Below are 10,030 nucleotides of genomic sequence, written 5' to 3'. Positions count from 1 at the left end.
TTCAGTATAAACTCAGGAAGAAAAAAAGACAACCCAGAACGGATGGGAAATGATCCACCAAAATAATCATTATGCGGTGTCTTTTCATGCAACAGAAAATGAGGGGTTCAGATTTCTCAAGCAAAGAAGGAAAACAAATACATTTGTGCAGTTTCTCAGCTGTTATAAATAGATTCAACTTCACTGACCTCAGCAGCACAAGCAGGGCCTGCATTTCATTTTATTATTCACATTATAGTATCACCGTGAAGACATCATATGGTCCAGAGGTAGAAAAGAGATAGTAAGGGGGGATCCCTTTCTCAAAGGCAGGTTGTGAGAGGTCATAAAGGCAAAGACTGGGCGGAGGGGCCAAGAGCGGAGTCAGCAGATGCTTTCTGCTAACACCGTACCGCAGTGAAAGTTTGCGCATCTCGGAGCTCAAGTGCTGGCGCTACGGGTGAGAAGTGTGGAAGCACCGTCCAGCACAAGCATGAAAGCACAGGGCTGTGATCCTTCCAGCAGCAAAATCCCACATGAACTTTCCCCCTTTAGATACCACTTCTAGTTTTACCATCTCTCAGGCCCCTGGGGCTGTTCCTCTGCATATGCAGAGCACAGGCTTTCTCCGTACATGCCCAGAGCTGCCCCGGTCTCGACAGGAACAAGCAGCTCCGAGCCAGTGACTCCTGAATTTTTTGCTGTGCTGCGGCTCAGTTTCAGGCGGGTGGGTGGGTGGAAAGTTTTATTCCTATCCCACAGGCTGATATGCGGGCTGCTCTTCTGAGGGCGGTGGGTTTGAACCCCTCAGGCTAAGAAGGTAAATTAATCCCATTCTCTTACCACTGGGATTATATATTTGGGAAAAAAAACTCCGAAACAACAAAAAAACCCCAACAGCAAATAAAAAACCCGTGTGTGGTGAGCAGTTGTTTCTTAAAGGCAGTTACAAGGAGCGCTGTTTGGTTGTTTGAGGGAGTTTCGCCTCTCGACTTTCTCAAGGGCTGTTTGCAGGCTGGGCAGCAGCAGCGGGCAGAGATGACTACTGGCAGCTCTGTGCCAGCCATGGGTTTCAGACCGTCCCCTGCCCTTAGTGCTCCCTAATAAGTAGGTTTCGGCAGCTGCCTGCTGAGTGTACTGATTTTAGGCTGTTCCAAGCTTAGCATGCTGGCTGTTTTGGATCTCATTCAGAAGTACCTGGCTCTCCTCTGAAGATACATGGTGGTGAAGATTTCACTCCCAGACCTAAGCTGGGAGCCAGTGCTTTCCTGGGGCTAGCCTTTATGTGCCCCCTGGGAAAGGAGCAGGGATCAAAACTGACGCTTCAATAGACCTTCCTTTTAAAAATATTTGTGAATTCTTGCAGGATAAAACAGAGGCAGTCCACAAATTCACTCTTCTGCTGTAAATATATCTCCCATGAAAACAGTCACAAAATGCTTCACGTATATTCTTGTATGTGCAACATGTATGCGCAACATGCATGTAACGTCTAGGTCTGCTGTACCTGAAAATGTCAAAAATCAGTCCTACCAAGAGAGGTTGTTGTGCAAAACTTTCATCATATTCTAAAGCTTCTGTATATTTTTTCCTGTGTCTGAAGATCCTTTCGCCTCCATTAGTAGTTAGCACAGGTTAACTAATTCATAAAAGAAAGCCACATTTTTGTCACTTTTTATCATTTACAAGAGCACTTTTATATAACTGATAGGCCATATTCTAAATTGATTTAAGCCATCTCACCTTTACTGGTCTTGGTATAAGCTTGTTGATTTATGCTTGCCTAAGGTCTTGCCCCAAAGTATCTGCTGCCACGTGGAGCAATACGTGTTCTAAAGTGTGCTGAAGAAAAAACAGCGCTGTTTATAGGACTGAATATAATCCTTTCTCATGGAAATTTCATGAAAATTGAATTATTTTGGAATCTACAATGACCTTTCCTTAGCTGAAATTTTGCTTTTTTCAGATGCCATTGCAAATGCGTTCTTTCTCATGCAAATACAGTGTTTCCTAAAATTAAAGGGACAAGATATCTCATTACTATATGATCTAACATTATTCAAGCAGTCCTTCCTTGCCGCACCTTGAATACTGTGTTCAGTTTTGGGCCCCTCACTACAAGAAGGACATTGAGGTGCTGGAGCGTGTCCAGAGAAGGGCAACAAAGCTGGTGAAGGGTCTAGAGAACAAGTCTTATGAGGAGCGGCTGAGGGAACTGGGGCTGTTTAGCCTGGAGAAGAGGAGGCTGAGGGGAGACCTCATCGCGCTCTACAACTACCTGAAAGGAGGTTGTAGCGAGGTGGGGGTTGGTCTCTTCTGCCAAGTAACAAGCGATAGGACGAGAGGAAATGGCCTCAAGTTGCACCAGGGGAGGTTTAGACTGGACATTAGGAAAAACTTCTTTACTGAAAGAGTGGTCAGGCCTTGGAACAGGCTGTCCAGGGAAGTGGTTGAGTCACCATCCCTGGAAGTATTTAAAAGACATGTAGATGAGGCGCTTAGGGACATGGTTTAGTGGGCATGGTGGTGTTGGGGTGACGGTTGGACTTGATGATCTTAGAGGTCTTTTCCAACCTTAATGATTCTATGATTCTATGATTCTATGATTCTAGTTAGCTCTTCACAAAGCTTTTGGATGTCATTTTAAACTATCTATCTGTGTTTCTGTTTTATTTATGGTTTTGTGTTGAACTTCATCAAATTTCACCTCCCAAGGAGTGATGTCATGAAGGACGTTACTGAAATCAGTTGGTCTGTAATCTTACTGGAAGAAAGGAGGCAGTGATTTTAATCAGTCACTACCAAAGCTAGGATGTGAGTCAGTCTTACAAGGGCTGCTAAACATCAAAAAAAATAGAATAAAAACAAATTTAGTTTAAAGCCTTACAAGGTACTAATTTCCTGTCAGTGCAGCTAGCTCATTTTCTCCATAGAATAATAGAAACATAGGATCACAAGTATGGTTTGGATTGGAAGGGACCTTTAAAGATCATCTAGTTCCAACCAGCCATGGGCAGGGACATCTTTCACTAGATCAGGTTGCTCAAAGCCCCGTCCATTCTGACCCTGAACACTTCCAGGGATGGGGCATCAACTACCTCTCTGGGCGACTTGTTCCAGTGTCTCACCACCCTCATCATAAAAAATGGCTTCCTTATGTTCAATCTAAACCTACACTCATTCAGCTTAAAACTGTCGCCCCTTGCCCTGTCACTACAGGCCTTGGTAAAAAGTCTCTCTCCATCTTTCCTATAAGCCCCCTTTAAATATTGAAAGGCCACGGTAAGGTTTCCCTGGAGCCCTCTCTTCTCCAGGCTGAACAACTCCAACTCTCTCAGCCTTTCTTCACAGGAGAAGTGTTCCAGACCTCAGATCATTTTCATGGGCCTCCTCTGGACCTCCTCTAACAGGTCCATGTCTTTCTTGTGCTGGGGGCCCCAGAACTGGACACAGTACTCCGGTGGGGTCTCACGAGAGCAGAGCAGAGGGGGAGAATCACCTCCCTCGACTTGCTGTTCATGCTTCTTTCTATGCAGCACAGGATATGATCCCAAAAAATATTTCCCAGGCTGTAAAAACACATGAAAACAATGGGATCTTCTGAACTTACTTTGCTGATATATGACCAGGGAGATTCTCTTTCAACTGCAAAAGCCATTCAGTGCTTTTATTACTATCTGTAAGTATCAGCAAGGCCCTCTAGCTTGAGAAGTGCAGGTGTTTAGTGCATGAAAATAGCAAAAGCACAGCTGAGTAGTATATAAAGGAGCACAGTTGCAATAGCTTCATGATCTGTGCCAGCCACAGCATTGAGCAGACCTGGTCTTTTCCAGGCCATCCTCTCCACCTGATGGGGTCCTGCAAGGACAGTGCTCTGCAGGGCTGACCATCTAGAAACAGACTGGTCATGGCCCTCAGCTCTGAGTGGGTACTCAACCACGTAGGGCACTAGGAGTAAAACAAAGAGGAGCCACAGACTGCTGGAGCTGCTAGAAGCCCTGCCAGGGCTTAAACACTCTAGAAGTGTAAGGGATTGCTGGAGGAGGGGGTAAACAGTAATTCACTGTGCATGTCAGCAGCACCTGCCAGCCCAGGAGAAGATATACAGAAGATAGCCTTATTTCAACAATAGTTGATTCTGCAGCATTAAGTATATTGAAAAGGTTTCAGTTCAGTCACGTGGAGGAGGCTAGCATAAAACTTTGGTAATGAAATGTTAAACATCTGTATCTGCAGAGCAGCACTGAAATCCCCCAGCTACTTTTAAACAGGCTTTGATATTGGCAGCAATCTGGCCATAGCAGCCCAGAGCTCAGCATAGGCTGATTTATCCTTGTCAGGGGGAGTATTTGGAAGTGATTATAGCGTAGTCAGCTTCTATAACAGAAAAAAGTCATGAATTCTGCAAACCACAGGACAAACAAAACATGTATGACTGTTCTACTCAAACAGAGGATACCAGTTGGAGAGACAACCTTGCAGTTGCTATGTAGTGAAAAGGGTTAAAATTAGATGAACATATCCCTTATAAACGACCAGATCAAAATGAATTCCACAAACAATGTTACATCATTATTTATGGGGTGGGTATGGATCCCTAGCATTAGTAATACACCCCTAACCACTCCTGAGGTAGCTATAAACAATTGCCTCCAGCCAGGTCCAGCCCTTGTCCTTGCCTGGTAAGCTGTACAGGACACGTTCATAAACCTGTTCGTGCAGTGCCTGCCCTCTCAAACACTAACCCCAGTGCTGTCTCTAGCCCTGCAATAATTAGGTCTGAATATGGGCAGTAGCGAAGGCTGCTTTCCTACCTGTTTCTGTCTGTCAGTTGACTAGTTTTAATGAAATTTTCTCTTATCTTTGTATATCTCTAACCTGCTTCTGAAGAGCATTTTGGCAATGATATATATGTATCATGCATTACATATACACATATTTCACTACAGAAATCAGCTGGCAATACCTGTTGAGGAGAACTTGCGAATGCTCAGGCCCCATCTCTCCTGTCAAACCTGTATTCCCCTGTCAGGTTTGTTTGACATCAGACAAAGGAGGCAAACTGCACTGTGGATGGCACAGATACGCAGACAGACTGATGTTGCAAGTTTTACTTCCACTGGAAACATGCCTAAGGAAGTCAAAGAAGCGCGCTGAAAATCAAGAATTAATCTTTGAACAATGCACTTGGCGAGCCAAAAGATTCACTCAAGCTTATGAAGTGGGGTGGCGGTTTGACTTTGTGGGCCAAGGAATCCAAACTATCACATGAGAAAAGACACAGACTGAAGGGCACTTGAGTGTCACATATGACTTCACTGCTAGAAACTGGAGAGTCACTGGAGATTTCCAACAGTCAAGGCGAAACAAAAAGCTCAGTGTGAACTGGGGTCCCAGAAGCTGCTACCACTTTGCAAAAATTACCCTGGGAAACAATGTTTGCTGGCAGAAGTGGGCAGCCCTGGGCTGGCAGGGTTGTCACACAGATAGATGCATATTGCGGAGAAATATGCAACTCGTTCTCCAAAACCCCGGAAAGAAGAAACCCAGTTCACCATTTTCCTCAAGCCATTTGTCAAACAGACAATAGCTTCAGCAAGCTGCGAGGGCATAGCTCCTGGACCATGGGAAACGAGGACAAGCAGCATCCCTGCCACCTGGCAGCAGGGCTGCCGTGGGGGGACAGGGGCCTGCTGGGTTCCGGCGGGGCGGCTGCAGCTACGGCGGCGTGTGGGACTGCAGGGCGGCTGGGAGGTGGAGCGTGATGGATGTCATATGTACTTGAAATGCTGCACTGGGTCATTGTTTGGTGGTGGTGGTGTTTTGCTTCTCTGGGGAGAGGAGTTGTTGAGAAACTCAGCCTTCATGAGGCCCTTGGGAGAGCCAGCCAGGAGGAGCTGCAGCTGTGCTCAGAGCCTCCAGCGGCAGTGTCAACTGAGGAGGGGTGACACAGGCGCCGGGTGAAATGCACCGCTGCCAGCCTCCTCGGCGTCCCATGGAGCAGCCCCTTCCCATATGGGCTCCAAAAAAACCATTTATATGTTTGACCTAGGGCATAATACCCAGACACTCCTTAGGGGAGGGAAACAGCACCGAAACTTCCCTTGTCTTCTCCCACGAGGGCCATAACCCCTCAAAGCATCATGCTCACTATGTTCTCCACAGCCGTTGCGAAGTTGTGGTTTGCTCCCGTAGGGTGGAAGAGCTTCAAAGGGCAGGGTGGAGAGCACTTTCACCCAGAACAGCCCCAGACTCATGGCGAGGGCGTGGGTTTTGATCTCCTCGGGCGCAGGAGGGCGTAAAACCCAGCTTTCCCACATCTAGGGTAAAAGCTCTGACCAAGGAGCTCTCGAACGCGGCAGAGGAGAGCAGCAACTGCTGCCACTGCACTTTGCAGAGCAGCAGCTCCCTGTGTTTTGGGAATGTTCACCGTCTCTACCCCTCGGGCAAGATGGATGCAGGTGCAGGAAAGCTAAGTTCATTAGATCTGACGGTGCCGGGGTGTGAGCTAAATCAGTGCCATGACACGAGAGGCATTTCTGGTCATGCCCACAGCAGAATTTAAGGAGGCTGGGGAATTTTAATGTGAAAAGCTGGCGCCTGCGGAGCTTAGGTACCTCCAGGGTGTGGCAACAAACGAGCAGGAATTTAGAAGACTGCAGTTTTGGACGTAGGTGCTTAGTCCCATTGGAAATACCTGCTTTCCTTCTGTCAGGAGGACACGATTCCCTAAATTTGCCGGCACCAGCAGTGTAGCTGGTCCTTTCTGAGTAGGAAGAGTTTTTCTCTAATTCAAGGAGCATTATGCCTGGCAAAAGAATGAAAACTATCAGCAGAGATGATGCCACAATGTTCTGACTCTATAAGATTTATGGGGCTGTGGGAAGCAAGTTTGGATGAATCATAAATAATTGCATGTAATATACTAATTTAGTTGCAGAATGGGAGTAAGTTTAGCTTTATCCATTAATTCAGAAGACTCTCCCTGTGAGCATTTGGGAAGGGTAATTTAGTAAATTCAAGCATGAGTTAAGGCAACTAAAAATAGAAGAAAACCCCTCCTAAATGGCTAAAAATGAAATGAAAAAAGAGGAAGAAATAAAACCTGGTGTCACAATCTAACGGCCCTTTTTACACAAAGGAAGGTTCCATAAAACACATGCATAGCTGTTCATATATTACTGAAGAACAATGATTTTTAGTTTTATAAAGATACCATGTGCCATTTTTAACACTGAAAATAAATTATGCATTTAGCAGTATGTGCAACACGTTTATCGATAAATGTTGCGGGCACAGTGCTCTAGTCAGCTGACTTTGACATTAACTTCATGTCTCCCAGACTCACAGTGTTGTGAGAGCAGAATTTGACCTAATGCCTAAACTCCATTCAGCCAAGTGGAAAAAACCCACCAAAAACCAACCTGTCAAGTACTAGTGTTTCAAAGGTTTGATGTTTTGCATTGGGGGCTGATTTTATCACATTGACCTTGGCTTATGCTGGTATCCCTCTGTGGCATCGAAGAAGTTCTTTTGGTTGTAAATAGTAACAGTATCAGTCCCTAACTGGAAAAGTTCCCGAGGATGAGAAAAGCCTCATCCTTTTCATGTCAAAGCTCTAAATTTATGCAAGCAGACAGAGAACTCCCTGGACAATGGGGATGAATAGGAGGGTTGCACTTGCAACTAGAGGCTGAAAGCTGTGCTGGAAGCAGCTCAGCCTGGTTTGCTAGAACCGGCTTATAAAAACTGCTCCTAAGAAGCTCTTATTCCCACTGCTGCAGCAACTCTTCCTACCTTTGCCTACTCAGATCTAGGCCAAGAGATCCCTACAGGTCGACATTGCTAATGCGGCAATACTGCTACCATGGAGTGTCCAGGGTTTCACAGAACAGCTACAGATTTTAAGGGAATGCTGTTATGTCAAAGTTTTTATAAGTTAAATAGGCAAGACACATAAGGGATACAAAAAGGCAAAAAGCTGGAAAGTTAAGCCCAAATCAGTCAGTGACAGAGCCAGGACTAGAACATAAATCTCTTGCTGCCAACTCAAAGACTGATTTTTTGGATGACTCTGCCTGTCATTCCACATCTGTTTGTTCCACCAGAAGGATGCATTTAGCATGTGATTTGCCCAACAAATATGGTTATATTTCCTCCCTTTCATTTTTCCCTTTCCAGAAACAAACTTACAATTAGAACTGGCTGGGAACTTTTGACAATGTATTTTTCCACAAAAAAATGTTTACCAGGTCCATAGTGTGGGATTTATTGCCAAAATGAAAATGAATCCACACTATAATATATATTACTTACCAAGAAAGTAAGGCACCTGGGATCAAGCCCATGGCCTATATGAGGAAGAGCAAGGATTTGAATCCATTTTATTGAATGCTCAATGAAAGCACATTCTATTGAGTGTTTCTATTTGTCTTTCTTAAAAACAAAAAAAAAAAAGAAAGAAAAATAGAAAGGAAGAAAGAAAGATAAATAAACTAGTGTCCAAGCTTAGGAGATTATTTGCGCAGCACTATGTATTTTCTAGCATCTGTACTTTTCCAGTTTAAAATCTACAAGTGGAAACTTTCTCAAATACATGGATTTTGGAAACTCTACCGTGTAATTGTTCTGAATAATTCTTGGCCTGCAGATTAGTTGCAATTAGTGTGTTGTGACTGTCGTATTCAAAAAGAGAAGTTTGAGTTGTTTTGATTATGTGAGGTGGGAGAAATAGGTCATACAGTGTACTTCCATTCTGACTGGCTGGGGTCTACGCTGAGATCCAGGTTCCTGTTTTGGAACTCGTATTCTGTACACTGTTAATGACTACCAGCCTGTACTTCAGCTTTTCTGTTTGAAAATATCTGACAGTAAAATCGTTTGCTTGAAGAGAAAAGGGTATAAGCAGAGTCATTTTTTCTAAACATTTGCCTGATTACTTTTTCAAATTCTTTTTGCAATGATTTCCCAGACTGTTTAACATCCAAATAAAGCTCCTTGAACTTCTGGATGGGAACTCAGTGTGAGGAGACATTAAGGGAGCGCATGCAGATGTAGAAATAGATTTGAAGCAATGCAAATTAGATGAAAGCCAGTTTATCCAGATCCTCTGCCTGCCCAGCAGATATCACGCAGAATTTGGTATTCTGGTTTTCCACCCCTCACCCCCAACTCCTGTCGTGCTGTGTAGACTTTAGGTATGCTGCACAGCTGATACAGTGTAAAGAAAATGTGAGGCTACTCAAGTCTCTCTTTGGGACCAGACAGATGCCTCTGGGGGTGTTTATGTCACTACAAAAGGGCAGACATTATCAGAGTTCACTCACATTTATTCCAGACCTGGTATAGGGAAGCTGCTTCAGAAGCACCACAATGCTTGAGCAGAAGCCATCCGGCACCCTGAAAGGGGAGAGCTGGGTTTGCAACGCTCAGGCACTAAATGCCTTTGTTGAACAGGCCGCCTGCTCCAGTGTTATTTATACCACATTCCCCTTTGGATGGTGCCGTCCCCCATCCTCTGTAGCTTGTCTTTCCTCAAAAAAGCATTGGGAAAGAGATAGTCCCAAAAGACTGAAGACCAAATATACATGATAAATCTGTACGGAAGCTATATGAACATGTGTAGTGGAGCCTTAGTTCTCAGGTAACATATTTTCCACCCAGCGAGGCTTATTAGTTCAGGTTCAGCATGGCTTTTACCTGTGTTCGCACAATTTCTTACCAGCCGATAATGGAGCAACCCAAGTTCTTGCATACTTGAAGTGGAGACAGAGAAAACTCATTTCTGCCTGTAGATTTATGATGTTAAAATAGTCTCAGTGTGTAATCAGATTCTTTTGTCCAACTCTTCTTTTTGAAGAGCCAGATTTGAAAGTAATAGAAATAATCTTTAATTATGTCTCTGAATCTTCATCTATCAGAAGTTGGAGAAGGCTTTAATGAAGAAAATAGTCCCACTAGTGCTGCTGATGAGATGACTTCTATCAATAAAGACTATAGCAAGGAATTGCAAAATTAGGCTGTAAAAGTAGCATTCTACACCTGAATTCTT

This window comes from Fulmarus glacialis, unplaced genomic scaffold (assembly GCF_000690835.1).
Source record: "Fulmarus glacialis isolate BGI_N327 unplaced genomic scaffold, ASM69083v1 scaffold6859, whole genome shotgun sequence".
Classification (NCBI taxonomy): domain Eukaryota; kingdom Metazoa; phylum Chordata; class Aves; order Procellariiformes; family Procellariidae; genus Fulmarus; species Fulmarus glacialis.
The sequence above is the reverse complement of the archived record's forward strand: the minus strand, read 5'-3'. Positions refer to the sequence as shown.